Raw genomic sequence first — 27,049 nt, 5'->3', positions numbered from 1 at the left:
CCACTAACCACTATGCCATCACTAACCACTATGCTATCACTAATCACTATGCCACCACTAACCACTATGCCACCACTAACCACTATGCCACCACTAACCACTATGCCATCACTAACCACTATGCTATCACTAATCACTATGCCACCACTAACCATTATGCCACCACTAACCACTATACCACCACTAACCACTATGCCACCACTAACCACTATGCCACCACTAACCACTATACCACCACTAACCACTATGCCACCACTAACCACTATGCCATCACTAACCACTATGCCACCACTAACCACTATGCCACCACTAACCACTATGCCATCACTAACCACTATGCCATCACTAACCACTATGCCACCACCACTGGCGTAACAATAGGCCCTGCAGCACCTCCCCTCGTGGGGGGGGGGCGCTCTGGGCCATTTTGGGGGGCTGGAGGGATTGCAGCATGAGGGGAAAGCCATGCTGCACGTCGGTGGGGAGGGGGTACGGTCCCCCCTCCCTCACCTCGGGCTCTCCCCTCTGCGCTCCCGTTCAGCATCAATACCATTGTGTATGCAGGCGGCAGCTAGATACCTTCCGTGCGCTCCAGCGAGGACGTTCCTCTCTCTCTAGTATAAACAGGAAGTTGCATCAGACACTAGAGGGAGAAACGTCCTCGCTGGAGCGCACGGAGGGTATGTAGCTGCCGCTGCCCGACGCCTGCATACACAATGGTATTGATGCTGGAGGGGAGCGCAGAGGGGAGAGCCCGAGGTGAGGGAGGGGGGGACCGTACCCCCTCCCCACCGACGTGCAGCATGGCTTTCTCCTCATGCTGCGACCCCTCCAGCCCCCCAAAATGGCCCCGAGCCCCCGGGGGCCCGCTCAGAATTTCTGCAGGGGGGCCCGGGGGGACCTAGTTACGCCCCGGGCCACCACTAACCATTATGCCATCCAGAGCTGGATTTGTACTCTTTACTGTCCTAGGCCATTGTCACCAGCCACCCCCTTCAGTATAGGTAGCAAGATGACCCCCCCCCCCCCAGTATAGATAGCTAGATGACTCCTACCCCTTTCCCTCCAGTATAGGTAGCCAGATGACCCCTCCCCCTTCTCTCTAGTATATGTAGCAAGATGACTCCTCCCCCTTTCCCTCCAGTATAGGTAGCCAGATGACTCCCTTAATCCCTCCTTTTCCCACCTCCCCACCACCTTTCAGTATAGGTAGCCATCTTGCCTTCACACTGCAGCAGCCATCAGTGTCACTCATTTCTCTGCTCGTCTCCCGTGCAGAAGCTTCCTCTTCCTTTCCGTCTCCAATGCTGCTCAAGTCCATAGCCGCTGGCTACAATGCAAACATGCACAGAGAGCAAGGTGGCTGCTGCACAGGCGGCTAGCAGCAGAGTACCGCAGTCAGGCGCTCACCTGATCTCCCTGCATTGCAGCATTTGTAAGCTTGCAAATGCTACACCAGTTTAGCCTGCTGCTTTGGTACCCCTCCTCCTGTGGTGCCCTAGGCCATGGCCTAGGTTGGCCTCAGCCTAAATCCGGCCCTGATCATGCCATCACTAACCACTATGCGATCACTAACCACTAAACCACCACTAACCACTATGCCACCACTAACCACTATGCCACCACTAACCACTATGCCCCCATTAGTGATGGCATAGTGGTTAGTGGTAGCATAGTGGTGAGGGGTGGTATAGTGGTTAGTGATGGCATGGTAGTTAGTGGTGGCATAGTGGTTAGTGATGGCATAGTGGTTAGTGGCAGTATAGTGGTTAGTGATAGCATAGTGGTTAGTGATGGCATAGTGGTTAGAGGTGGCATAGTGGTTAGTGGTAGCATAGTGGTTAGTGATGGCATAGTGGTTAGTGGTGGTATAGTGGTTAGTGATGGCATAGTGGTTAGTGGTGGTATAGTAGTTAGTGGTGGCATAGTGGTTAGAGCCGAGGTGGCATAGTGGTTAGTGGTGGCATAGTAGTTAGTGGTGGCATAGTGGTTAGTGGTGGCATAGTGGTTAGAGGTGGCATAGTGGTTAGTGGTGGCATAGTGGTTAGTGATTGCATAGTGGTTAGTGGCGGTATAGCGGTTAGTGATAGCATAGTGGTTAGTGATGGCATAGTGGTTAGAGGTGGCATAGTGGTTAGTGGTAGCATAGTGGTTAGTGGTGGAATAGTGGTTAGTGATGGCATAGCGGTTAGTGGTGGTATAATGGTTAGTTGTGGCATAGTGGTTAGAGGTGGCATAAAATACCACCACTAACTACTATACCACCACTAACCACTATGCCACCACTATCCACTATGCCACCACTAACCACTATGCCATCACTAACCACTATGCCACCTCTAACCACTATACCATTACTATTCACTATGCCACCCACCACTAACCACTATGCCATCACTAACCACTATACCACCACAAACCACTATGCCACCTCTAACCACTATGCCACCACTAACCACTATGCCACCACTAACCACTATACCATCACTAATCACACTATGCCACCACTAACCACACTATGCCACCACTAACCACTATGCCACCACTAACCACTATGCCATCACTAACCACTATGCCATCACTAACCACTATACCATGACTAACCGCACTATGCCACCACTAACCACTATGCCATCACTAACCACACTATGCCATCACTAACCACTATGCCACCACTAACCACTATGCCACCACTAACCACACTATACCATCACTAACCACTATGCCACCACTAACCACTATGCCCCCACTAACCGCACTATGCCATCACTAACCACTATGCCATCACTAACCACTATACCACCACTAACCACTATACCACCACTAACCACTATGCCATCACTAACCACTATGCCATCACTAACCACTATGCCACCACTAACCACTATACAATGACTAACCACACTATGCCACCACTAACCACCACTAACCACACTATGCCACCACTAACCACACTATGCCACCACTAACCACTATACCATGACTAACCACACTATGCCACCACTAACCACTATGCCACCACTAACCACTATGCCATCACTAACCACTATGCCACCACTAACCACTATACCATGACTAACCGCACTATGCCACCACTAACCACTAGGCCATCACTAACCACACTATGCCATCACTAACCACTATGCCACCACTAACCACTATGCCACCACTAACCACACTATACCACCACTAACCACTATGCCACCACTAACCACACTATGCCATCACTAACCACTATGCCATCACTAACAACTATACCACCACTAACCACTATACCACCACTAACCACTATGCCATCACTAACCACTATGCCATCACTAACCACTATGCCACCGCTAACCACTATGCCACCACTAACCACAATACCATGAATAACCACACTATGCCACCACTAACCACACCATGCCACCACTAACCACTATGCCACCACTAACCACTATACCATCACTAACCACTATACCATGACTAACCACTATACCATGACTAACCACACTATGCCACCACTAACCACTATGCCACCACTAACCTCTATGCCACCAACCATTATGCTACCACTAACCACTATGCCACCACTAACCATTATGCCATCACTAACCACTATGCCATCACTAACCACTATGCCACCACTAACCACTATGCTACCACTAACCACTATGCCACCACTAACCACTATGCCATCACTAACCACACAATGCCATCACTAACCACTATGCCACCTCTAACCACTATGCCACCACTAACCACTATGCCACCACTAACCACACTACGCCATCACTAACCACTATGCCACCACTAACCACTATGCCACCACTAACCACACTAAGCCATCACTAACCACTATGCCATCACTAACCACTATACCACCACTAACCACTATGCCACCACTAACCACTATGCCATCACTAACAACTATGCCACCACTAACCACTATGCCATCACTAACCACACTAAGCCATCACTAACCACTATGCCATCACTAACCACTATACCACCACTAACCACTATGCCACCACTAACCACTATGCCATCACTAACCACTATGCCACCACTATGCCACCACTAACCACACTATGCCATCACTAACCACTATGCCACCACTAACCACTATGCTACCACTAACCACTATGCCACCCACTATGCCACCACTAACCACTATGCTACCACTAACCACTATGCCATCACTAACCACTATGCCACCACTAACCACTATGCCACCCACCACTAACCACTATGCCATCACTAACCACTATACCACCACAAACCACTATGCCACCTCTAACCACGATGCCACAAGTAACCACTATGCCACCACTATGCCATCACTAACCACTATGCCACCACTAACCACTATGCCACCACTAATCACTAAGCCATCACTAACCACTATGCCACCACTATGCCACCACTAACCACACTATGCCATCACTAACCACTATACCACCACTAACCACTATGCCACCACTAACCACTATGCCACCCACTATGCCACCACTAACCACTATGCCATCACTAACCACTATACCACCACTAACCACTATGCCATCACTAACCACTATACCACCACTAACCACTATGCCACCACTAACCACTATGCCATCACTAACCACTATACCACCACTAACCACTATGCCATCACTAACCACTATACCACCACTAACCACTATGCCACCACTAACCACTATGCCACCACTAACCACTATGCCACCACTAACCACTATGCCACCACTAACCACTATGCCATCACTAACCACTATGCCATCACTAACCACTATACCACCACTAACCACTATGCCACCCACTATGCCACCACTAACCACTATGCTATCACTAACCACTATACCACCACTAACCACTATGCCATCACTAACCACTATACCACCACTAACCACTATGCCACCACTAACCACTATGCCATCACTAACCACTATACCACCACTAACCACTATGCCATCACTAACCACTATACCACCACTAACCACTATGCCACCACTAACCACTATGCCACCACTAACCACTATGCCACCACTAACCACTATGCCACAACTAACCACTATACCACCACTAACCACTATGCCATCACTAACCACTATACCACCACTAACCACTATGCCATCACTAACCACTATACCACCACTAACCACTATGCCACCACTAACCACTATGCCACCACTAACCACTATGCCACAACTAACCACTATGCCACCACTAACCACTATGCCATCACTAACCACTATGCCATCACTAACCACTATACCACCACTAACCACTATGCCATCACTAACCACTATACCACCACTAACCACTATGCCACCACTAACCACTATGCCACCACTAACCACTATGCCACAACTAACCACTATGCCATCACTAACCACTATGCCACCACTAACCACTATGCCACCACTAATCACAATGCCACCACTAATTACTATGCCATCATGCTGCCCAAGAAGCTATAAGGTTGCTACAGTAATGAGGACCTTTTAGAGACACATCAGTGTAATTTCCATAATTATGAGTATTTTTCAGGACACGTTTATTCATGTGAAAAGCACAAAATTCCATTTTTGAATTACCGGTAACTTCATAATTTCATGTAATTTTCTTGTTTTGCAAGAAATGATGAATAACACTACACAAAATTACGATTTCATGCAAAATTACGACACAAAATAATGAAATACAAATTACGAATTTTCTGATAATCACAAATTACAATTTTGTGTCAATATTGCAATTTTCGTTTCTTAATTATGAAAACACGAAATTAGGGCTCATGCTAGTTCTAATCACCGGAGAGCTGATTGGTTGTAAGTCTAGAGGAGCAGACTGCATTCTGTAGTCGGATACTATGCACATCATAAGAATCCATCATATAGCAAATGGCAGGGGCAGGGGTGAGCCTGGGGTGCCTGGCACCTGGGTGCAAGATTTTCTCTGGCGCCTATGGGAGTGGTTAAATTAACCACGCCCAACCACATAACCACACCCATGTCCTTCCTAATCACACCCACACCTTCCACCTCTTTACGCATGCATGTGATACCCCATTCCTACCCCTCTTCCATGGGCTTGCTCCTGGCTGGCTTTGGCTTCCTGCGAGTGACAGTCTGCTAGTCTCTGGACTGACGAGTGCGACGCAGTCACACACTGCGTATTTATGGCTGCCTGCGGCCACCCTACTCTCGCTCGCTGACATCGGCTCCTCCCCCCTGCCAAGCCCAAGGTGGGCTGCCTGTATCTTTCCCGTTGCGCCACACAGCCTGCCAGTGTTGCCAACCTTTCACGTTATTTTTTACTGACAAATACCTAAAAATTTACTGACAAAAGATTATTTTTACTGACAAAAATTCCCCACTAAATGCACATAAGAGACAGCTTTTCCCCATGTAAATGCACATAACGAGAGACTGCTTTTCCCCATGTAAATGCACATAACGAGAGACTGCTTTTCCCCATGTAAATGCACATAACGAGAGACTGCTTTTCCCCATGTAAATGCACATAACAAGAGACTGCTTTTCACGAGCAAATGCACATAACAAGAGACTGCTTTTCACCAGCAAATGCACATAACAAGAGACTGCTTTTCACCAGCAAATGCACATAACAAGAGACTGTTTTTCACCAGCAAATGCACATAACAAGAGACTGTTTTTCACCAGCAAATGCACATAACAAGAGACTGCTTTTCACCAGCAAATGCACATAACAAGAGACTGCTTTTCACCAGCAAATGCACATAACAAGAGACTGCTTTTCACCAGCAAATGCACATAACAAGAGACTGCTTTTCACCAGCAAATGCACATAACAAGAGACTGCTTTTCACCAGCAAATTCACATAACAAGAGACTGCTTTTCACCAGCAAATGCACATAATGACAAACAGCCAGTGTCCCCAGGATATGTAGCCACGGGGTATATGTGCCCGGGATAGGTAGCCAGGGGGTATATGTGCCCAGGATAGGTAGCCAGGGGGTATATGTGCCCGGGATAGGTAGCCAGGGGGTATATGTGCCCGGGATAGGTAGCCAGGGGGTATATGTGCCCAGGATAGGTAGCCAGGGGGTATTATGTGCCCAGGATAGGTAGCCAGGGGGTATTATGTGCCCAGGATAGGTAGCCAGGGGGTAATATGTGCCCAGGATAGGTAGCCAGGGGGTAATATGTGCCCAGGATAGGTAGCCAGGGGGTAATATGTGCCCAGGATAGGTAGCCAGGGGGTAATATGTGCCCAGGATAGGTAGCCAGGGGGTAATATGTGCCCAGGATAGGTAGCCAGAGGGTAATATGTGCCCAGGATAGGTAGCCAGGGGGTAATATGTGCCCAGGATAGGTAGCCAGGGGGTATATGTGCCCAGGATAGGTAGCCAGGGGGTAATATGTGCCCAGGATAGGTAGCCAGGGGGTAATATGTGCCCAGGATAGGTAGCCAGGGGGTAATATGTGCCCAGGATAGGTAGCCAGGGGGTAATATGTGCCCAGGATAGGTAGCCAGGGGGTATATGTGCCCAGGATAGGTAGCCAGGGGGTAATATGTGCCCAGGATAGGTAGCCAGGGGGTAATATGTGCCCAGGATAGGTAGCCAGGGGGTAATATGTGCCCAGGATAGGTAGCCAGGGGGTAATATGTGCCCAGGATAGGTAGCCAGAGGGTAATATGTGCCCAGGATAGGTAGCCAGGGGGTAATATGTGCCCAGGATAGGTAGCCAGGGGGTATATGTGCCCAGGATAGGTAGCCAGGGGGTATATGTGCCCAGGATAGGTAGCCAGGGGGTATATGTGCCCAGGATAGGTAGCCAGGGGGTATTATGTGCCCAGGATAGGTAGCCAGGGGGTAATATGTGCCCAGGATAGGTAGCCAGGGGGTAATATGTGCCCAGGATAGGTAGCCAGAGGGTAATATGTGCCCAGGATAGGTAGCCAGGGGGTAATATGTGCCTAGGATAGGTAGCCAGGGGGTAATATGTGCCCAGGATAGGTAGCCAGGGGGTAATATGTGCCCAGGATAGGTAGCCAGGGGGTAATATGTGCCCAGGATAGGTAGCCAGGGGGTAATATGTGCCCAGGATAGGTAGCCAGGGGGTAATATGTGCCCAGGATAGGTAGCCAGGGGGTAATATGTGCCCAGGATAGGTAGCCAGGGGGTAATATGTGCCCAGGATAGGTAGCCAGGGGGTAATATGTGCCCAGGATAGGTAGCCAGGGGGTATATGTGCCCAGGATAGGTAGCCAGGGGGTATATGTGCCCAGGATAGGTAGCCAGGGGGTATATGTGCCCAGGATAGGTAGCCAGGGGGTATATGTGCCCAGGATAGGTAGCCAGGGGGTATATGTGCCCAGGATAGGTAGCCAGGGGGTATATGTGCCCAGGATAGGTAGCCAGGGGGTATATGTGCCCAGGATAGGTAGCCAGGGGGTATTATGTGCCCAGGATAGGTAGCCAGGGGGTATTATGTGCCCAGGATAGGTAGCCAGGGGGTAATATGTGCCAGGATAGGTAGCCAGGGGGTAATATGTGCCCAGGATAGGTAGCCAGAGGGTAATATGTGCCCAGGATAGGTAGCCAGGGGGTAATATGTGCCCAGGATAGGTAGCCAGAGGGTAATATGTGCCCAGGATAGGTAGCCAGGGGGTAATATGTGCCCAGGATAGGTAGCCAGGGGGTAATATGTACCCAGGATAGGTAGCCAGGGGGTAATATGTGCCCAGGATAGGTAGCCAGGGGGTAATATGTGCCCAGGATAGGTAGCCAGAGGGTAATATGTGCCCAGGATAGGTAGCCAGGGGGTAATATGTGCCCAGGATAGGTAGCCAGGGGGTAATATGTGCCCAGGATAGGTAGCCAGGGGGTAATATGTGCCCAGGATAGGTAGCCAGGGGGTAATATGTGCCCAGGATAGGTAGCCAGGGGGTAATATGTGCCCAGGATAGGTAGCCAGGGGGTAATATGTGCCCAGGATAGGTAGCCAGGGGGTAATATGTGCCCAGGATAGGTAGCCAGGGGGTAATATGTGCCCAGGATAGGTAGCCAGGGGGTAATATGTGCCCAGGATAGGTAGCCAGGGGGTAATATGTGCCCAGGATAGGTAGCCAGGGGGTATATGTGCCCAGGATAGGTAGCCAGGGGGTATATGTGCCCAGGATAGGTAGCCAGGGGGTATATGTGCCCAGGATAGGTAGCCAGGGGGTATATGTGCCCAGGATAGGTAGCCAGGGGGTATATGTGCCCAGGATAGGTAGCCAGGGGGTATTATGTGCCCAGGATAGGTAGCCAGGGGGTATTATGTGCCCAGGATAGGTAGCCAGGGGGTAATATGTGCCCAGGATAGGTAGCCAGGGGGTAATATGTGCCCAGGATAGGTAGCCAGAGGGTAATATGTGCCCAGGATAGGTAGCCAGGGGGTAATATGTGCCCAGGATAGGTAGCCAGAGGGTAATATGTGCCCAGGATAGGTAGCCAGGGGGTAATATGTGCCCAGGATAGGTAGCCAGGGGGTAATATGTACCCAGGATAGGTAGCCAGGGGGTAATATGTGCCCAGGATAGGTAGCCAGGGGGTAATATGTGCCCAGGATAGGTAGCCAGAGGGTAATATGTGCCCAGGATAGGTAGCCAGGGGGTAATATGTGCCCAGGATAGGTAGCCAGGGGGTAATATGTGCCCAGGATAGGTAGCCAGGGGGTAATATGTGCCCAGGATAGGTAGCCAGGGGGTATAGGGTCCCCCTTTAGGTAGTGACAGGAGCGCACCCAATCCTCCCCTCCCGCCGCTGCTGCCTCTGCCGCCGCCGCTCCCTCCTCACCTTGCAGCAGCTTCAGACCTCAATCAGCGGGCGACCCGACCAGTAAGAAGGCGGCAGGCGCACCCGCTCTATATGCGGAAGTGATGTCACTTCCGCATATCAGTGCGGCGTGCTAGGTCCTAGCGCCCGCCCGCCTGATCGAGGTCTGACGCGGCGCCGGCGGCTAGAGGGAGGGAGGGAGCGAGCGAGCGGCGGCCACAGGGGGAGAGCGGCGGCCGGGCGGCGCCTCTCAGAGGCAGGCGCCTGGGTGCCTTGCACCCGCAGCACCCGCCCAGGCTCGGCCCTGGGCAGGGGCATAACTAGAAATTACTGGGCCCCCCTGAAATGCTTTGGATGGGGCCCCTCCCCCCCCCCTTCTGCACAGGTAAACTAAGAACCAATGTTATTCAATTGGCTAGTGCACGCTTGAATGTGTTTTCCCTATGCAGGTTCAGGTTCTGCTTGGCAGAAGAGGGGACACAGAAAGGCCGAGAGGTGGGAAAAACGGGGCCCAAAGGGAGACAGAGGAAGACACAGGATGGCACAGAAGGGGACAAATGAGTCCCAAAGGGTGACAAAGGAAGACACAGGAGGGCAGAGAAGGGGACAAATGGGGCAAAAAGGGGAACAGAGGAAGACAAATGGGGCACAAAGGGGTACAGTGGAAGACACAGAAGGGCAGACAAAAGTTTGCTTTCTTAAAACAGAAAGAATTTGCGATAATTCAGGTTGGAGTGAGCTTGAGATGTCTCCCAGTGCATCACTGCTGAATATATGCAAATTAACCATTGTACCCTTAGAAGCTAAACACACCTCCAGAACCGCTGGAATGCAATGATGTGTCAGCTTGTTAATTTGTACAGAGCCATAATAATCCAACATGCATGTCTGCTGTGAAATCGATGCACAAACGCTGACCGTTCGACCGATTTCCGCCCAAAAACGATCAATCCTGTTGATCTGTCCGTGCAAAAAAATTTGCTCGATCGTCAGCGGGTCGGGAGTGCGTCAATAGCGGCGTTCAAATGTCCGACGACCGACCGCTAGCGGCAATACATTACCTGTTCCGCTGGCGCGTGTCCCCACAGTCCCTTCTCTTTGCTGAGCTCCGGCTGGATTCACTTTACTTCCTGTCGGGGGAAGTTTAAACAGTAGAGTGCCCTCTACTGTTTAAACTTTCCCCGACAGGAAGTAAAGTGAAGCTGGAGTCCAGAGTGGAGAAGAGACAGCAGAGACCAGGAGTCTTACACTGGCCGGATCAGGTAATGTACGCTGGGGCGGCGGCAGCTCCACAGACTGTGAATCAGTTTCATAGTGAAATCGATTCAAATCTGTTTCCAGTGTAGGCAGCCAATAGATCCCTCTTTCATCAGATTTGATCACAGAGGGATCTATCTGCTGGTTGATCTGGTGGCATAATCGACCAGTGTATGGCTGCCTTTATAGTCTGGAGCGTCTTATATGCCAAAAATATGGTAATTCATGAGATAAACAGAGGAGAGCTAAATCATGGGTTAAGTCAATTAAGGAGAGATAAACTATGAGTTAAGTTAGATAATGACAGATAAATCATGAGTTAAGTCAGATAAATTGTGAGTTAATAAGTAAGGTGGGATAATTCTTAAGATAAGTTTAGTAAATCAACCCCAATGTATAAAATGAAAAAAGAAAAAAAAAAGCAGTTTGCACTTATGTCTTAAAGCGGAATATAACCCTGCATTTCAACTTTGCTCTAAAACATTATTTACAGTATATTATATGCAACCAGCATTTTTTTTTTTTTACTAGACCAGCATTGGAAGAGTTACACAGGGCTTTAAAGTCCCTAGAGATTTCTGCAGACCGCATCCGAACTTGAGTTAGATACTTTTTGTTTACAAATATGTATCTAAGTTTATTGTGACTCATCTCTCTCACTGAGAAGGAGCTTGGAGGACAGCCGAAGAGTGTGTAACTGTTTATCAATAGTTACATCTAACTAAATAGAATGTAACTATCTGAACTTAAAACCTCTGTGTTTAACCCCTCCAATGCTGGTCTAGTAAAAAAAAAATGCTTTTTGCATATAATATGCTGTAAATAATGTTTTAGAGCAAAGTTGAAATGCAGGGTTATATTCCGCTTTAAGTTAAATAAAAATATTGTACACTTGCCTATTTGTTATTTCTTACTTTCTCCTGCAGAAGTTGTTTGGATGATACTGGAAGTTAACCCCACAATGAAACAAACAGGAAGATCCTGGACAGAGTCGGAGTCAGACTTTGGCCCTTATTCAATTCACCTTCACGGAACTACTGCGCCTGCGCAGTACAGTTTGGATGACGTCAGCGCGGGTGACATTAGCAGCACGCTGGAACGCAAATAGGCCTCTTTTACGGTAGGGAACCCTGGGCCACCGGCGGGGAGCAGAGCTGTGGCGAGGGCACAGTATGGCTGCCAGGTGCTGGAGGAAGCCCGGGGTAAGTAAAATCTTTTTTTTCATTCTGGACATTCCCTTTAAAGCCCCCAGCAAGCAAGACAGGGCCAGGCAGAGGCTGAGGAGGCACCAACCTCTGGACACAGAGCCCAGAATGCACGCCTGGGCCTGCCTTGTCCGTCCATATGCAGAGCAAAGAAAGCATGCTAGAAAACTCATCAGCACCACCAGGTTTTCAGCCTGTCACACTGTCTCAGCATCTCCTCTTTATGATGCTCTCTAGTAAGGGGAACCCCTGGCTATCTATACTTGGGAGGGGGCTGCCCCAATGTATTGCAGGAGTTCTGTAAACTGTAAGGGCCCTTTTCCACCAGCGCGTTTGCGCTGGCTGAATCGCAAAACCGCAAACCGCTAGCGATTTTACAATCGCTACGGTTTGCTTTTTAACATAGGAATTGCGGTAGGTCATTTCCACTACCGCGATTCGCTTTTGTCGGGAACGCGAACGCGCGGCGGAGCGATAATTGCCGCGATTTTGCTATGCAGTGCATAGCATAGCAAAATCGCGGCCGCAAACGTTGGGGGAATCGCCGGTTTTGCGATTCAGCAATCGCTAGCGTTCAGCGTGAACGCTAGCGATTGCAGGTGGAAAAGGGCCCTTAAGAAGGAATGTTTTCCTTTAAAGGTTATTATGAAATTTTGAGTTCAGGTCCGCTTTAACTTAGTCACACCAGGTAAGACACTAGAGTTTAAAAAACCTACAACAACCAGCAGGGCCAGCACACAGATAAAGGTCAAAAGGTATTCTACAGATAAACCAGCTAGTGAATTCCTAGATATCTGTCAATATGACAGATAAGCAGTGTGTAGGTATAAATTTACACCATTGTAATTTCACCATAAAGTCCACCTGCCGGCTAATTCTCTTTCCACAATCCTGTGTGCATCCAGGAGAGAGGAATTTTACCTGTCTGCTCTATGAGCTATTTAAACTTCAAACTAACCTTTATGGAAATTTGCTGAATGGATAAACTGTATTTGTAGAAGCAGAAAAAATATGCCCCGCCTTCTTCTATTAGGCCACTAGATGTCCTCAGTATATATGAAATCCTCAATAGTAATATGAATTAAAGTGATACCTCTAGCGATATATGGGCAGATTCGACCAAGAGACAAATCTCTCTCTTATCGAATCTGATAAGAGAGAGATCTGTCAGTTGCCCATACACCACAGGCTGATTCCTGATCAATTTCAGCATGAAATTGATCCGGAATCTGCCTTATGCGCCGCTGTGCCCCCTAACAGGGCCGGATTACCGACCAGGCAACAAAAGCAGTCGCTTGGGGCCCCATTCAGAGTCAAAGGGGCCCCATCAGCACATAAACCAGCCCTTGCCATCCTGTCAGCGGTGGCTGGATGGTATAATGGTTAAAGGGACTCTGAGCAGTGCAGTAACTATGGAAAGATGCATATCATTTTAAAGCTCTCTTTCTCCTCTTTCCAATGATGTATAAACGGCTGCTCTATGCCTTATAGTTTTCGATATTTTCGCAATCGAAATCGCGGCCACAGGACGACTTTTCTCCAAAGTCAGCGGTGGCTTGATGGTATAATGGTTAAAGGGACTCTGAGCAGTGCAGTAACTATGGAAAGATTCATATCATTTTAAAGCTCTCTTTCTCCTCTTTCCAATGATATATAAACAGCTGCTCTATGCCTTTTAGTTTTCGATATTTTCGCGATCGAAATCACGGCCACAGGATGACTTTTCTCCAAAGTCAGCGGTGGCTGGATGGTATAATGGTTAAAGGGACTCTGAGCAGTGCGGTAACTATGGAAAGATGCATATCATTTTAAAGCTCTCTTTCTCCTCTTTCCAATGATATACAAACGGCTGCTCTATGCCTTTTAGTTTTTGATGTTTTCGCGATCGAAATCGCGGCCACAGGACGACTTTTCTCCAAAGTCAGCGGTGGCTTGATGGTATAATGGTTAAAGGGACTCTGAGCAGTGCAGTAACTATGGAAAGATTCATATCATTTTTAAGCTCTCTTTCTCCTCTTTCCAATGATATATAAACGGCTGCTCTATGCCTTTTAGTTTTCGATATTTTCGCGATCGAAATCACGGCCACAGGACGACTTTTCTCCAAAGTCAGTGGTGGCTGGATGGTATAATGGTTAAAGGGACTCTGAGCAGTGCAGTAACTATGGAAAGATGCATATCATTTTGAAGCTCTTTTTCTCCTCTTTCCAATAATATAAACGTCTGCTCTATGCCTTTTAGTTTTTGATATTTTTGCGATCCAAATCACGGCCACAGGGCGACTTTTCTCCAAAGTTGGCAGCTCGATTCAGCACAATGCAAAGAAATATAAGGAACCCAGGGGGATATAATTACAAACATCATGCTGGTAGGTGTGAGGATGTAATGAATTAGTTGTGGGTATGCTTAAAGGCATATCCACAGGCACTGCTTGGAGTATCTTTAAGGGCTCTGCCGCTGACACAGGAGACCAGGGTTCGAATCTCAGCTCTGCCTGTTCAGTAAGCCAGCACCTATTCAGTAGGAGACCGTAGGCAAGTCTCTCTAACACTGCTACTGCCTATAGGGGGCGCGTCCTAGTGGCTGCAGCTCTGGCGCTTTGAGTCCACCAGGAGAAAAGCGCGATATAAATGTTATTTGTCTTGTCTTGTCAAATGATGCCGTGCGCTGCTGATTGTCTTCAGAGCCAGGCTCTCCTCCTAGGTCCCCCTCCTGCTACTGTGCGCTCTGCCGCTGCCCACTCTACCCTCCCTTCCCACAGAGAACCACAGCTGCAGCAAGAATGATAGCAGCAGATGGCAAACGCTCACTCACCTATCCATGATCCAAGCGATAGAGATCCCGTCATCTGAAACCCATCTGTCTCTTCTACAGTGCAGCCGCTCGCTCTGAACTTCCTGATTCTCAGATCAGACAGGAAGTAGGAAGTAGTAATAGTAGTAGTAACAGAGCGGCAGCACTCTAGAGGAGACAGATGGGCTCCGGATGACGGGACCTCTATTGCTTGGATCGCAATAGGTGAATGTGAGTCATCTGGTGCTGTCATTCTCCCCCACTGCGGCTGCCTTCTCTGCTGGACTATCGTATTCACTGGGATGGAAGCTGCATGGTGGCTGTCTAGTTTGGGAGGAAATTGGTTGTTCGGTGGTGGGGGTGGTTATGTAATTCTGTCTGGGGAACGGCTTCCGGTTTGGCGGTGTCCAGAGCTTTCTGCTATTGCCAGGCTGGAGATGCAGGGGGAAAGTGCTGCTGCTGTGATATCTGGCGCCCTCTTCACAGGGGTGCCCCAGCCCCTGAGTGCAAATGTCCCAGCCATTCATCTCTCACTCTGCATTTTGCTGCTGCTATTCCCTGCATTGTGCACCCACAGAGGAAAGCGGGGTGTTGTCCATAGCAACCAGTAGCTCGGCTGCCCGGTGTGTGCGGCATATTGCTGTGCAGCTGCATCTTCTGATTCTATTACGACATGATGGGGGGGGCCCAAATCAGTTACTTTGCTTAGGGCCCCATTTAGCCTTAATCCGGCTCTGCCCCCTAATCTAATGTACCCCCGTGCCATGTGTAAAGTGTATACATTACCTGTCCGGAATTCCTCCACTGCACACACGCATGCCCCAAGTGGTCTCCTAGTAAGGACCAGGAAACCACGTGGGGCGTGCGTGTATGGAGAGAAGAATGCGCCCGGAGCAGCGGCGGACAGGTAATGTATACTTTACACGGGGCTCCGGGGGGGGGGGGGGGGGGGAATAAATTGCACGCCGTTCACACACTCGACAAACCAACTTCGGCCCAACATCTTGCAGCATGTGCGATCGACAATGCGACCAATTTCTGTCCCGAAATTGGTCACTCTGCTGGTTGGGCATGAACTTGGCATTATAATAATTGAATTGGATGGTCGATCGGCTGCCAAGTCGCCTGATGTATGGCCACCTTTAGACTTAGAACATGCCTCAGACTGAGAGGAGCATAAATGAACTAAAAAATGTCCACAAACTGCTTACCCAACTCCCAACCCCCACTCTGCCATCGCTATCAGCTCTCGCTGATCACGCCGCTATCTCCCCACCGCAGCTTACTTGCTCTTCCCTCTATATGACGGCAGAGTTCCTGTGAGGCGTACGAGAGAAATCGCCGCAGGGAGACTTGGGCGCAGGATACAGCCGGTATGGCTCATCCTGCTCCTGCACAAGTTCCCAGCGACAATACTATTCCCCCTCTAGGTCCACGTGGATAGCGGGGAATGAAATAATTCTGCTTCCAGCAATTGCTGGAGGCCGAATTACAGTGTTTAAAAAGTAACTTCAGCTCCGTCTTCTGACGGCGCCAAAGTTACTCCCTGTGAGCTGCTATAGCCGTAATTCCTATTATGGTGTATGGTGGCGCCGGCTGCACCCAAATCTCCTGCGCTGGAATAGCAGTGTTTGCCTGTGAGCCGGGCAGGAGCTGCTTTCATTGGCTCCTGACCGTGTCTATATATATAAGCCAATGGGCAGGGTCGCCTCTAGGCATTTTCTAACTCCAGGCGAGAAAACCCCGCCCCCCCCATGGCATCTCCTTATGAAAATAATCATGGCAGCGTTTCACTAGAAAATAATCATAATGCAGCAGCATTTCACCAGAATATAATGCAGGAATATTTCACCAGAAAATAATCATAATGCGGCAGTGTTTCACCAGAAATTACACTTATTGCGGCAGCGTTTCACCAGAAAATATGCAATGTGGGCAGAGTTTCACCAGAAGATACACATAGGCAGGGCTCCACTCTCTCCTTCCCCCCCCCCTCCCCCTTCCCATTAGTTCCCCTAACAGCACTGATACCTGACTGCACCTATAAGAAGAAAAACATTTACTCACCTGCAGAAGACTCCTCTCTCGACCTCCCTCCGGCACGCAGCAGCTTCCCGATGATCTTCGTGAAAGCAACTCCAGCTGCAAGACTCCCACGCTGATAGGCAGAGCAGGGCTTCAGGAAAATTGCACCCCAAGACCTGCAATGGAGACACAAATAGTCTCCAGTGCAGTGCTTTGGAAGCCATTTTCCCATAGCCCTGCTCTGCTTGCCGGAACCCACAGACTCCGCAGGCTACAGAAGTGAGCTTATGGGCTGCTATTAGATGCCGCAAGCCTGGTCACCACCTGGGGACACAACATCTGGCTGAGGGGAGGCCGCACCCCAACCCCATGCCTCCCCCGCACACCACATTCATGACCTTCTGGTTTGCCTGGCGCCAGGTGCCTCTGCAAGAGGGTCAGAAGAAAGTACAAAGGGGACAGAAGGAGTCACAAAGGAGGACTGAAGGAGTCACAGGGGGACTGAAAGAGGCACAAAGGGGACAGAAGGAGGCACAAAGGGAACAGAGGGAGGCACAGAGGGTGACAGAAAAAAGCACAAAGGGGGAAGAAGGAAGCACAGAGAGACAGTAGGGGGCGCAAAGGGGGACAGACGTATGCACAAAGGGGGACAGAAGGTAGCACAAAAGAGGGACAGAAGATGGCAGAGGAGGTGGAAGGAGGCAGAGGGGGGGCAGAAAAAGACACAGGGAGACAGAAGAAAGCACCAAGGGACACAGAATGAGGCACAGGGGGACAGAGGAAGGCGTAGGGGACAGAGGTGGCACATGGGAACTGAAAAGGCACATGGAGACAGAAGGAGGCACAGAGGGAAACAGAAGGAGGCTCAGGAAGACAAAAGGTCACAAAGTGGAACTGAAGGAGGAACAGGGGGCAGAGGTGACACAAGGGGACAAATAAAGGCAAAGGGGACATAAGGAGGCACAGGGGACACAAGGAGGCACAAAGGGGCTCAGAAGGAGGCAGAGGTGGCACAGGGGGACTAAAGGAGGCACATGGAGACAGGAGGCACAAATGGAGACAGAAGGACAAACAGGGGGTCAGACATGGCACAAGGGACTGAAGGCGGCACAAGAAGACAGAAGGCGGCACAAAGGGGGAAAGAAGGATGCACAAGGCACAGAGGTGACAGCTGCCTGCAACTTAAGCTAAGTAGATGCAGCAGAAGCAAGTAATAGAACACCCATGGGGTGGGGCTTAGTCTGGGGTGGGGCTTAATTTGAAAGCAGGGCTTAATCCAGCAACATGGCGCCCCCCAGGACCAATGTCACTCCAGGCAATGGCCTGTACTGCCTATGCCTAGATCGTCCCCTATACTAAATATTGATTTCATTTCTTTTTTGTCGTGCCCCCATTTATGCACCTGCCTAATTTTGTTTAAACAATTATTGCACACTTTCTGTAAATCCAATAAACTTAATTTCACTTCTCAAATATCACTGTGTGTGTCTCCTATCTATATATATAATAGGCTAAGTGCCTCAATCTTCAAGCAAGAAGAAGAAGTAGCGCCCTGCCCCCAGGGCCAGTCCAAGCAAGAAGAAAAGGCCAGTCCAAGCAAGAAGAAGAAGTAGCGCCCTGCCCCCAGGGGCGGTCCAAGCAAGAAGAAGGGGCCGATCCAAACAAGAAGAAGTAGCGCCCTGCCCCAGGGGCAGTCCAAGCAAGAAAAAGAAGTAGCGCTCTGCCCCCCAGGGGCGGTCCTACAATTGTCGCTGAGCTGGAGGGGGTAGTGGGCTGGAAGGGGGTATTGGGCACACCTTGGTCTCCCATCTGCGCACCCCATCTAGCTTAAGTTCAGCAGCAGCCGCCGCTATTACTAAGAGGCAGCGGGCGGGGATAACACCTCTTCCGCGTTCCAGCGTGCGTTCCACTGTCGTCACTTCCTGCAATGCCGCCCACTTACAATACAGTGGGCGGCATTGCAGGAAGTGAGGACAGTGGAATGCACGCTGGAACGCGGAAGAGGCGAGTCATCCCCGCTCGCTGCCTCTTACCAATAGCGGCGGCAGCTGCTGCTGAGCTGGAGAGGAAGCGCAGATGGGGGTTCCAGGTGAGGTTCCGACCCCCTCTCCCCACCGCTGTGCCCAATAACCCCTTCCTGCCCACTTCCCTCTTATGCTACGCCGCGGGTCCGCTAGTTTGATATATTTAACTGACAATTTTTATCGTAACAACCGATTTATACAGAAAAATCATGATGATTAACAAGGTTGTCCAATATATGTTATATATATATATATATATATATATATATATATATAAAAACAAAATAGCAGGCAATGTCCTATATTTATCGCAACTTTTAAAAATTAATAAGTTGGTTTTGCCTTTGCATAAGTACATTGCATTACCAGTGCCCTACAGATAATAAAGCGAGGTCCTGAAATACCACACAGCTGCAGAGTGAGTGCTGTAGATTGAGCTGCTGTAGATTGTGCATAGGAGCAGTGCAGGGTTATCAGGGTGTACGCTGAACATATGTAACCTGCAGATAATGAGACGCCTATCGCCCTCGGACACACAATGGGGCAGGGAGAGGCGATCTGTAGGTATAATTATCCACGGATGAGCGTCACTGACAATGTTTCACTGTTTGCCCTCTTTTGTTTACATAATAATAATAGAACGTTTGGAACGTTTGAGCAGAGAGCAGGCGGCGCACGCGCACCAGACACAGCAGGGCAGGGAGGGGGGCAGGAAGAGGAGGCCGCTGAGTACCCAGGACAGCAGGAGGAGGAGGAGAGATGGACAGCAAGCAGCAGGAGGAGGAGGGGGAGCATTGCACAGGAACAATGGCTGAGGATTACAGAGAACTGGCCGGGCCTTCTCCATGTCATTGACCTTCTGCTACATGTCACTGACCCCCTGCACTGCAGACACAGGGTGAGAGCCCCCCCTCCACCACCACCTATGATCACTGCATGCCGCACACGGGGGCAGGGGTAGGATGTGGCATCCCAGGGAAAGGGGGGCTGATCAGGATGTCATCACACTGCTACACTGGGCAGGATTAGCTGGGGCAGAAATACCTACAGCTGCATGGATAGAATGGCAGGAGGTGCCAGGTAATGGTATAGCAGAATATGTACGGTGATCATAGAGGGCGACTTGAGCTTTGATGGAGACAGGCATGGGGATTTAATAGCAGGACTGGACGCAGAGGATCTCTGATTACAGTGCACGGATGTATAGAATTGGCATGAGATGTCAGAGTGGGGGCTGAATGTACAGAGACAGAAGAAGATGTCAGTTTTAGCTGTGTGGGGGCTGCTTGTATAGGAATAGCACAGTATCAGGAACTGGATGTATAGGAAACATACATATTATCTGGGTATAACGGGGAGACCGGATGTACAGAGATAGAAAATGTCTGTTAATGGTGTATAGGGCTGCATATGTACTTCTAACCGCCTTTGTCTGTTATAGTATACTGGAAGGTGGGATATATATATATATTTCAGGGGGTATATGGGTAAGTGTACAGTAAGGGATGAATGTATAGGTGTACTACAGAAGGTGTAGTTATGGTATAGTGCAGGGAACAAAGCTATAGTAATATCAGAGAAGGTCTGGTTATGGTATAATGCAGTGTTGCCAACTCATCCCTTTAATTACTGACACATCTAAGTTATACAGGTTCTGGGGCTATTTGCACATAATCAGTGTCTTCACTGCATCTAGATAGCCACAAAACCTGTATAATTCATGTGTCAGTAATTAAAGGGATGAGTTGGCAACACTGGTATAATGGAGGAAATGGATGTGTATGTATGAGTACAGTATAAAAGGACTGGATGTACAGGATATCTTAGTATGGTATAGAAGAGGACTGAATGTATAGAAACAACAGTGGATGTTTGGTCTTAGTACAGTGGAGTACTGGATGTACAGAAGTGAGGAGGGCTGGAGTGCTAGATGTATAGGAGTAGCAGGCAATGCCTGGTTATGGTATAGAGTACTGGGTGTATAGAAATGGTAAGGGGTGACAGGTTGGGGTACTAGATGTATAGGAGTAGCAGGCAATGCCTGGTTATGGTATAGAGTACTGGATGTATAGAAATGGTAAGAGGTGACAGGTTGGAGTACTAGATGTATAGGAGTAGCAGGTAATGCCTGGTTATGGTATAGAGTACTGGATGTACAGACATGGTAAGAGGTGACAGGTTGGGGTACTAGATGTATAGGAGTAGCAGGTAATACCTGGTTATGGGATAGAGTACTGGGTGTATAGTAATAGTAAGGGGTGACAGGTTGGAGTACTAGATGTATAGGAGTAGCAGGCAATGCCTGGTTATGGTATAGAGTACTGGATGTATAGTAATAGTAAGGGGTGACAGGTTGGGGTACTAGATGTATAGGAGTAGCAGGCAATGCCTGGTTATGGTATAGAGTACTGGATGTATAGTAATAGTAAGGGGTGACAGGTTGGAGTACTAGATGTATAGGAGTAGCAGGTAATGCCAGGTTATGGTATAGAGTACTGGATGTACAGACATGGTAAGAGGTGACAGGTTGGAGTACTAGATGTATAGGAGTAGCAGGTAATACCTGGTTATGGTATAGAGTACTGGGTGTATAGTAATAGTAAGGGGTGACAGGTTGGAGTACTAGATGTATAGGAGTAGCAGGCAATGCCTGGTTATGGTATAGAGTACTGGATGTATAGTAATAGTAAGGGGTGACAGGTTGGGGTACTAGATGTATAGGAGTAGCAGGTAATGCCTGGTTATGGTATAAAGTACTGGATGTACAGAAATGGTAAGGGGTGACAGGTTGGAGTGCTAGATGTATAGGAGTAGCAGGTAATGCCTGGTTATGGTATAGAGTACTGGATGTATAGCAATAGTAAGGGGTGACAGGTTGGAGTACTAGATGTATAGGAGTAGCAGGCAATGCCAGGTTATGGTATAGAGTACTGGATGTACAGACATGGTAAGAGGTGACAGGTTGGAGTACTAGATGTATAGGAGTAGCAGGTAATACCTGGTTATGGTATAGAGCACCGGATGTATAGAAATGGTAAGAGTGCTAGATGTATAGGAGTATAAGGTAATGCCTGGGTATGGTGTAGAGTACTGGATGTATAGTAATAGTAAGGGGTGACTGGTTGGGGTACTAGATGTATAGGAGTAGCAGGTAATGCCTGGGTATGGTATGGAGCACCGGATGTATAGAAATGGTAAGAGGTGACAGGTTGGAGTGCTAGATGTATAGCAGTAGCAGGTAATGCCTGGTTATGGTATAGAGTACTGGATGTATAGTAATGACAAGGGGTGACAGGTTGGAGTGCTAGATGTATAGGAGTAGCAGGTAATGCCTGGTTATGGTATAGAGTACTGGGTGTATAGAAATGGTAAGGGGTGACAGGTTGGGGTACTAGATGTATAGGAGTAGCAGGCAATGCCTGGTTATGGTATAGAGTACTGGATGTATAGAAATGGTAAGAGGTGACAGGTTGGAGTACTAGATGTATAGGAGTAGCAGGCAATGCCTGGTTATGGTATAAAGTACTGGATGTACAGAAATGGTAAGGGGTGACAGGTTGGAGTGCTAGATGTATAGGAGTAGCAGGTAATGCCTGGTTATGGTATAGAGTACTGGATGTATAGTAATAGTAAGGGGTGACAGGTTGGGGTACTAGATGTATAGGAGTAGCAGGCAATGCCTGGTTATGGTATAGAGTACTGGATGTATAGTAATAGTAAGGGGTGACAGGTTGGAGTACTAGATGTATAGGAGTAGCAGGTAATGCCAGGTTATGGTATAGAGTACTGGATGTACAGACATGGTAAGAGGTGACAGGTTGGAGTACTAGATGTATAGGAGTAGCAGGTAATACCTGGTTATGGTATAGAGTACTGGATGTATAGTAATAGTAAGGGGTGACAGGTTGGGGTACTAGATGTATAGGAGTAGCAGGCAATGCCTGGTTATGGTATAAAGTACTGGATGTACAGAAATGGTAAGGGGTGACAGGTTGGAGTACTAGATGTATAGGAGTAGCAGGTAATGCCTGGTTATGGTATAAAGTACTGGATGTACAGAAATGGTAAGAGGTGACAGGTTGGGGTACTAGATGTATAGGAGTAGCAGGTAATGCCTGGTTATGGTATAGAGTACTGGATGTATAGTAATAGTAAGGGGTGACAGGTTGGGGTACTAGATGTATAGGAGTAGCAGGCAATGCCTGGTTATGGTATAAAGTACTGGATGTACAGAAATGGTAAGGGGTGACAGGTTGGAGTACTAGATGTATAGGAGTAGCAGGTAATGCCTGGTTATGGTATAAAGTACTGGATGTACAGAAATGGTAAGGGGTGACAGGTTGGAGTACTAGATGTATAGGAGTAGCAGGTAATGCCTGGTTATGGTATAAAGTACTGGATGTACAGAAATGGTAAGAGGTGACAGGTTGGGGTACTAGATGTATAGGAGTAGCAGATAATACCTGGTTATGGTATAGAGTACTGGATGTATAGTAATAGTAAGGGGTGACAGGTTGGGGTACTAGATGTATAGGAGTAGCAGGCAATGCCTGGTTATGGTATAGAGTACTGGATGTATAGTAATAGTAAGGGGTGACAGGTTGGGGTACTAGATGTATAGGAGTAGCAGGCAATGCCTGGTTATGGTATAAAGTACTGGATGTATAGTAATAGTAAGGGGTGACAGGTTGGGGTACTAGATGTATAGGAGTAGCAGGCAATGCCTGGTTATGGTATAAAGTACTGGATGTACAGAAATGGTAAGGGGTGACAGGTTGGAGTACTAGATGTATAGGAGTAGCAGGTAATGCCAGGTTATGGTATAGAGTATTAGATGTATAGTAATAGTAAGGGGTGACAGGTTGGAGTGCTAGATGTATAGGAGTAGCATGTAATGCCTGATTATGATATAAAGTACTGGATGTACAGACATGGTAAGAGGTGACAGGTTGGGGTACGAGATGTATAGGAGTAGCAGGTAATGCCTGGTTATGGTATAGAGTACTAGATGTATAGTAATAGTAAGGGATGACAGGTTGGGGTACTAGCTGTATAGGAGTAGCAGGTAATTCCTGGTTATGGTATAGAGTACTGGATGTATATACATGGTAAGGGATGACAGGTTGGGGTACTAGATGTATAGGAGTAGCAGGTAATGCCAGGTTATGGTATAGAGTACTGGATGTATAGAAATGGTAAGGGGTGACAGGTTGGAGTGCTAGATGTATAGGAGTAGCAGGTAATGCCTGGTTATGGTATAGAGTACTGGATGTATAGTAATAGTAAGGGGTGACAGGTTGGAGTACTAGATGTATAGGAGTAGCAGGTAATACCTGGTTATGGTATAGAGTACTGGATGTATATACATGGTAAGGGATGACAGGTTGGGGTACTAGATGTATAGGAGTAGCAGGTAATGCCAGGTTATGGTATAGAGTATTAGATGTATAGTAATAGTAAGGGGTGACAGCTTGGAGTGCTAGATGTATAGGAGTAGCATGTAATGCCTGGTTATGATATAAAGTACTGGATGTACAGACATGGTAAGAAGTGACAGGTTGGGGTACGAGATGTATAGCAGTAGCAGGTAATGCCTGGTTATGGTATAGTGTACTGGATGTATAGTAATAGTAAGGGGTGACAGGGTGTAGTGCTAGATGTATAGGAGTAGCAGGTAATGCCTGGTTATGGTATGGAGCACCGGATGTATTGAAATGGTAAGAGGTGACAGGTTGGAGTGCTAGATGTATAGCAGTAGCAGGTAATGCCTGGTTATGGTATAGACTAGAGTACTGGATGTACAGAAATGGCACAGGGGTGACGGGTTGGAGTGCTAGATGTGTAGGAGTAGCAGGCAATGCCTGGTCATGGTATAGAGTACTGGATGTATATACATGGTAAGGGATGACAGGTTGGGGTACTAGATGTATAGGAGTAGCAGGTAATGCCAGGTTATGGTATAGAGTACTAGATGTATAGTAATAGTAAGGGGTGACAGGTTGGAGTGCTAGATGTGTAGGAGTAGCAGGCAATGCCTGGTTATGGTATAGAGTACTGGATGTACAGACATGGTAAGGGATGACAGGTTGGGGTACTAGATGTATAGCAGTAGCAGGTAATGCCTGGTTATGGTATAGAGTACTGGATGTACAGACATGGTAAGAGGTGACAGGCTGGAGTGCTAGATGTATAGGAGTAGCAGGTAATGCCTGGTTATGGTATAGAGTATTGGATGTATAGTAATAGTAAGGGGTGACAGGGTGTAGTGCTAGATGTATAGGAGTAGCAGGTAATGCCTGGTTGTGCTATGGAGCACCCGATGTATAGAAATGGTAAGAGGTGACAGGTTGGAGTGCTAGATGTATAGCAGTAGCAGGTAATGCCTGGTTATGGTATAGAGCAGTGTTTCTCAACATTTTATTGGTATGTACCCCTTTTAAAATCCTGTACTCACCAAGTACCCCCTAGCATGGTAAACATTATCACACGTACCCCTTGACAAATATATATTTAATCGTAGTACATTATAATTGGCTCTAAACAATTTCCAAGCATTTACTATTGCTTTTAATTAGCTAAAATACTAAATTTTTGCTGTTTAAATAAGATTTATCATTTTCTAAAACTCTAAATTTGTTATTTTTAGTTAAGTATATCAAGCCTGAGTACCCCCTGGTACCATCAGAAGTAGCCCCTGGGGTACACGTACCACACGTTGAGAACCTATGGTATAGAGTACTAGATGTATAGTAATAGTAAGGGGTGACAGGTTGGGGTACTAGATGTGTAGGAGTAGCAGGTAATGCCTAGTTCTGGTATAGAGTACTGGATGTATAGTAATAGTAAGGGGTGACAGGCTGGAGTGCTAGATGTATAGGAGTAGCAGGTAATACCTGGTTATGGTATAGAGTACTGGATGTATAGTAATAGTAAGGGGTGACAGGCTGGAGTGCTAGATGTATAGGAGTAGCAGATAATACCTGGTTATGGTATAGAGTACTGGATGTATAGTAATAGTAAGGGGTGACAGGTTGGGGTACTAGATGTATAGGAGTAGCAGGTAATGCCAGGTTATGGTATAGAGTACTAGATGTATAGTAATAGTAAGGGATGACAGGTTGTGGTACTAGATGTATAGGAGTAACAGGCAATGCCTGGTTATGGTATAGAATACTGGATGTATAGAAATGGCAAGGGGTGACAGGTTGGGGTACTAGATGTATAGCAGTAGCAGGTAATGCCTGGTTATGGTATAGAGTACTGGATGTACAGACAATAGTAAGGGATGACAGGTTGGGGTACTAGATGTATAGCAGTAGCAGGTAATGCCTGGTTATGGTATAGAGTACTGGATGTACAGACATGGTAAGGGATGACAGGTTGGGGTACTAGATGTATAGGAGTAGCAGGTAATGCCTGGTTATGGTATAGAGTACTAGATGTATAGTAATAGTAAGGGATGACAGGTTGGGGTACTAGCTGTATAGGAGTAGCAGGTAATGCCTGGTTATGGTATAGAGTACTGGATGTATATACATGGTAAGGGATCACAGGTTGGGGTACTAGATGTATAGGAGTAGCAGGTAATGCCAGGTTATGGTATAGAGTACTGGATGTATAGAAATGGTAAGGGGTGACAGGTTGGAGTGCTAGATGTATAGGAGTAGCATGTAATGCCTGGTTATGGTATAGAGTACTGGCTGTATATACATGGTAAGGGATGACAGGTTGGGGTACTAGATGTATAGGAGTAGCATGTAATGCCTGGTTATGGTATAGAGTACTGGATGTATATACATGGTAAGGGATGACAGGTTGGGGTACTAGATGTATAGGAGTAGCAGGTAATGCCAGGTTATGGTATAGAGTACTGGCTGTATATACATGGTAAGGGGTGACAGGTTGGAGTGCTAGATGTATAGGAGTAGCAAGTAATGCCTGGTTATGGTATAGAGTA

The 27,049-nt window shown here is 47.8% G+C and overlaps 1 protein-coding gene across 2 annotated transcripts in view; it reads left to right on the top strand.

Annotated features, from left to right (window-relative positions):
• Nucleotides 1–19,819: 19,819 nt before the first annotated feature.
• The window catches only part of CDK16 (cyclin dependent kinase 16), a 75,386-nt gene continuing 68,156 nt past the window's right edge, over nt 19,820–27,049 (top strand). For both annotated transcript variants that reach the window (XM_068248691.1, XM_068248690.1), the window contains exon 1: nt 19,820–19,990. The gene's annotated coding sequence lies outside the window, so the exon portion shown is untranslated. The remainder of the gene's footprint in view (nt 19,991–27,049) is intronic.

The sequence above is a fragment of the Hyperolius riggenbachi genome, chromosome 8 (assembly GCF_040937935.1).
Source record: "Hyperolius riggenbachi isolate aHypRig1 chromosome 8, aHypRig1.pri, whole genome shotgun sequence".
Taxonomy (NCBI): Eukaryota; Metazoa; Chordata; class Amphibia; order Anura; family Hyperoliidae; genus Hyperolius; species Hyperolius riggenbachi.
Note: the sequence above shows the minus strand (reverse complement) of the source record. Positions and strands in the feature narration are given on the sequence as shown.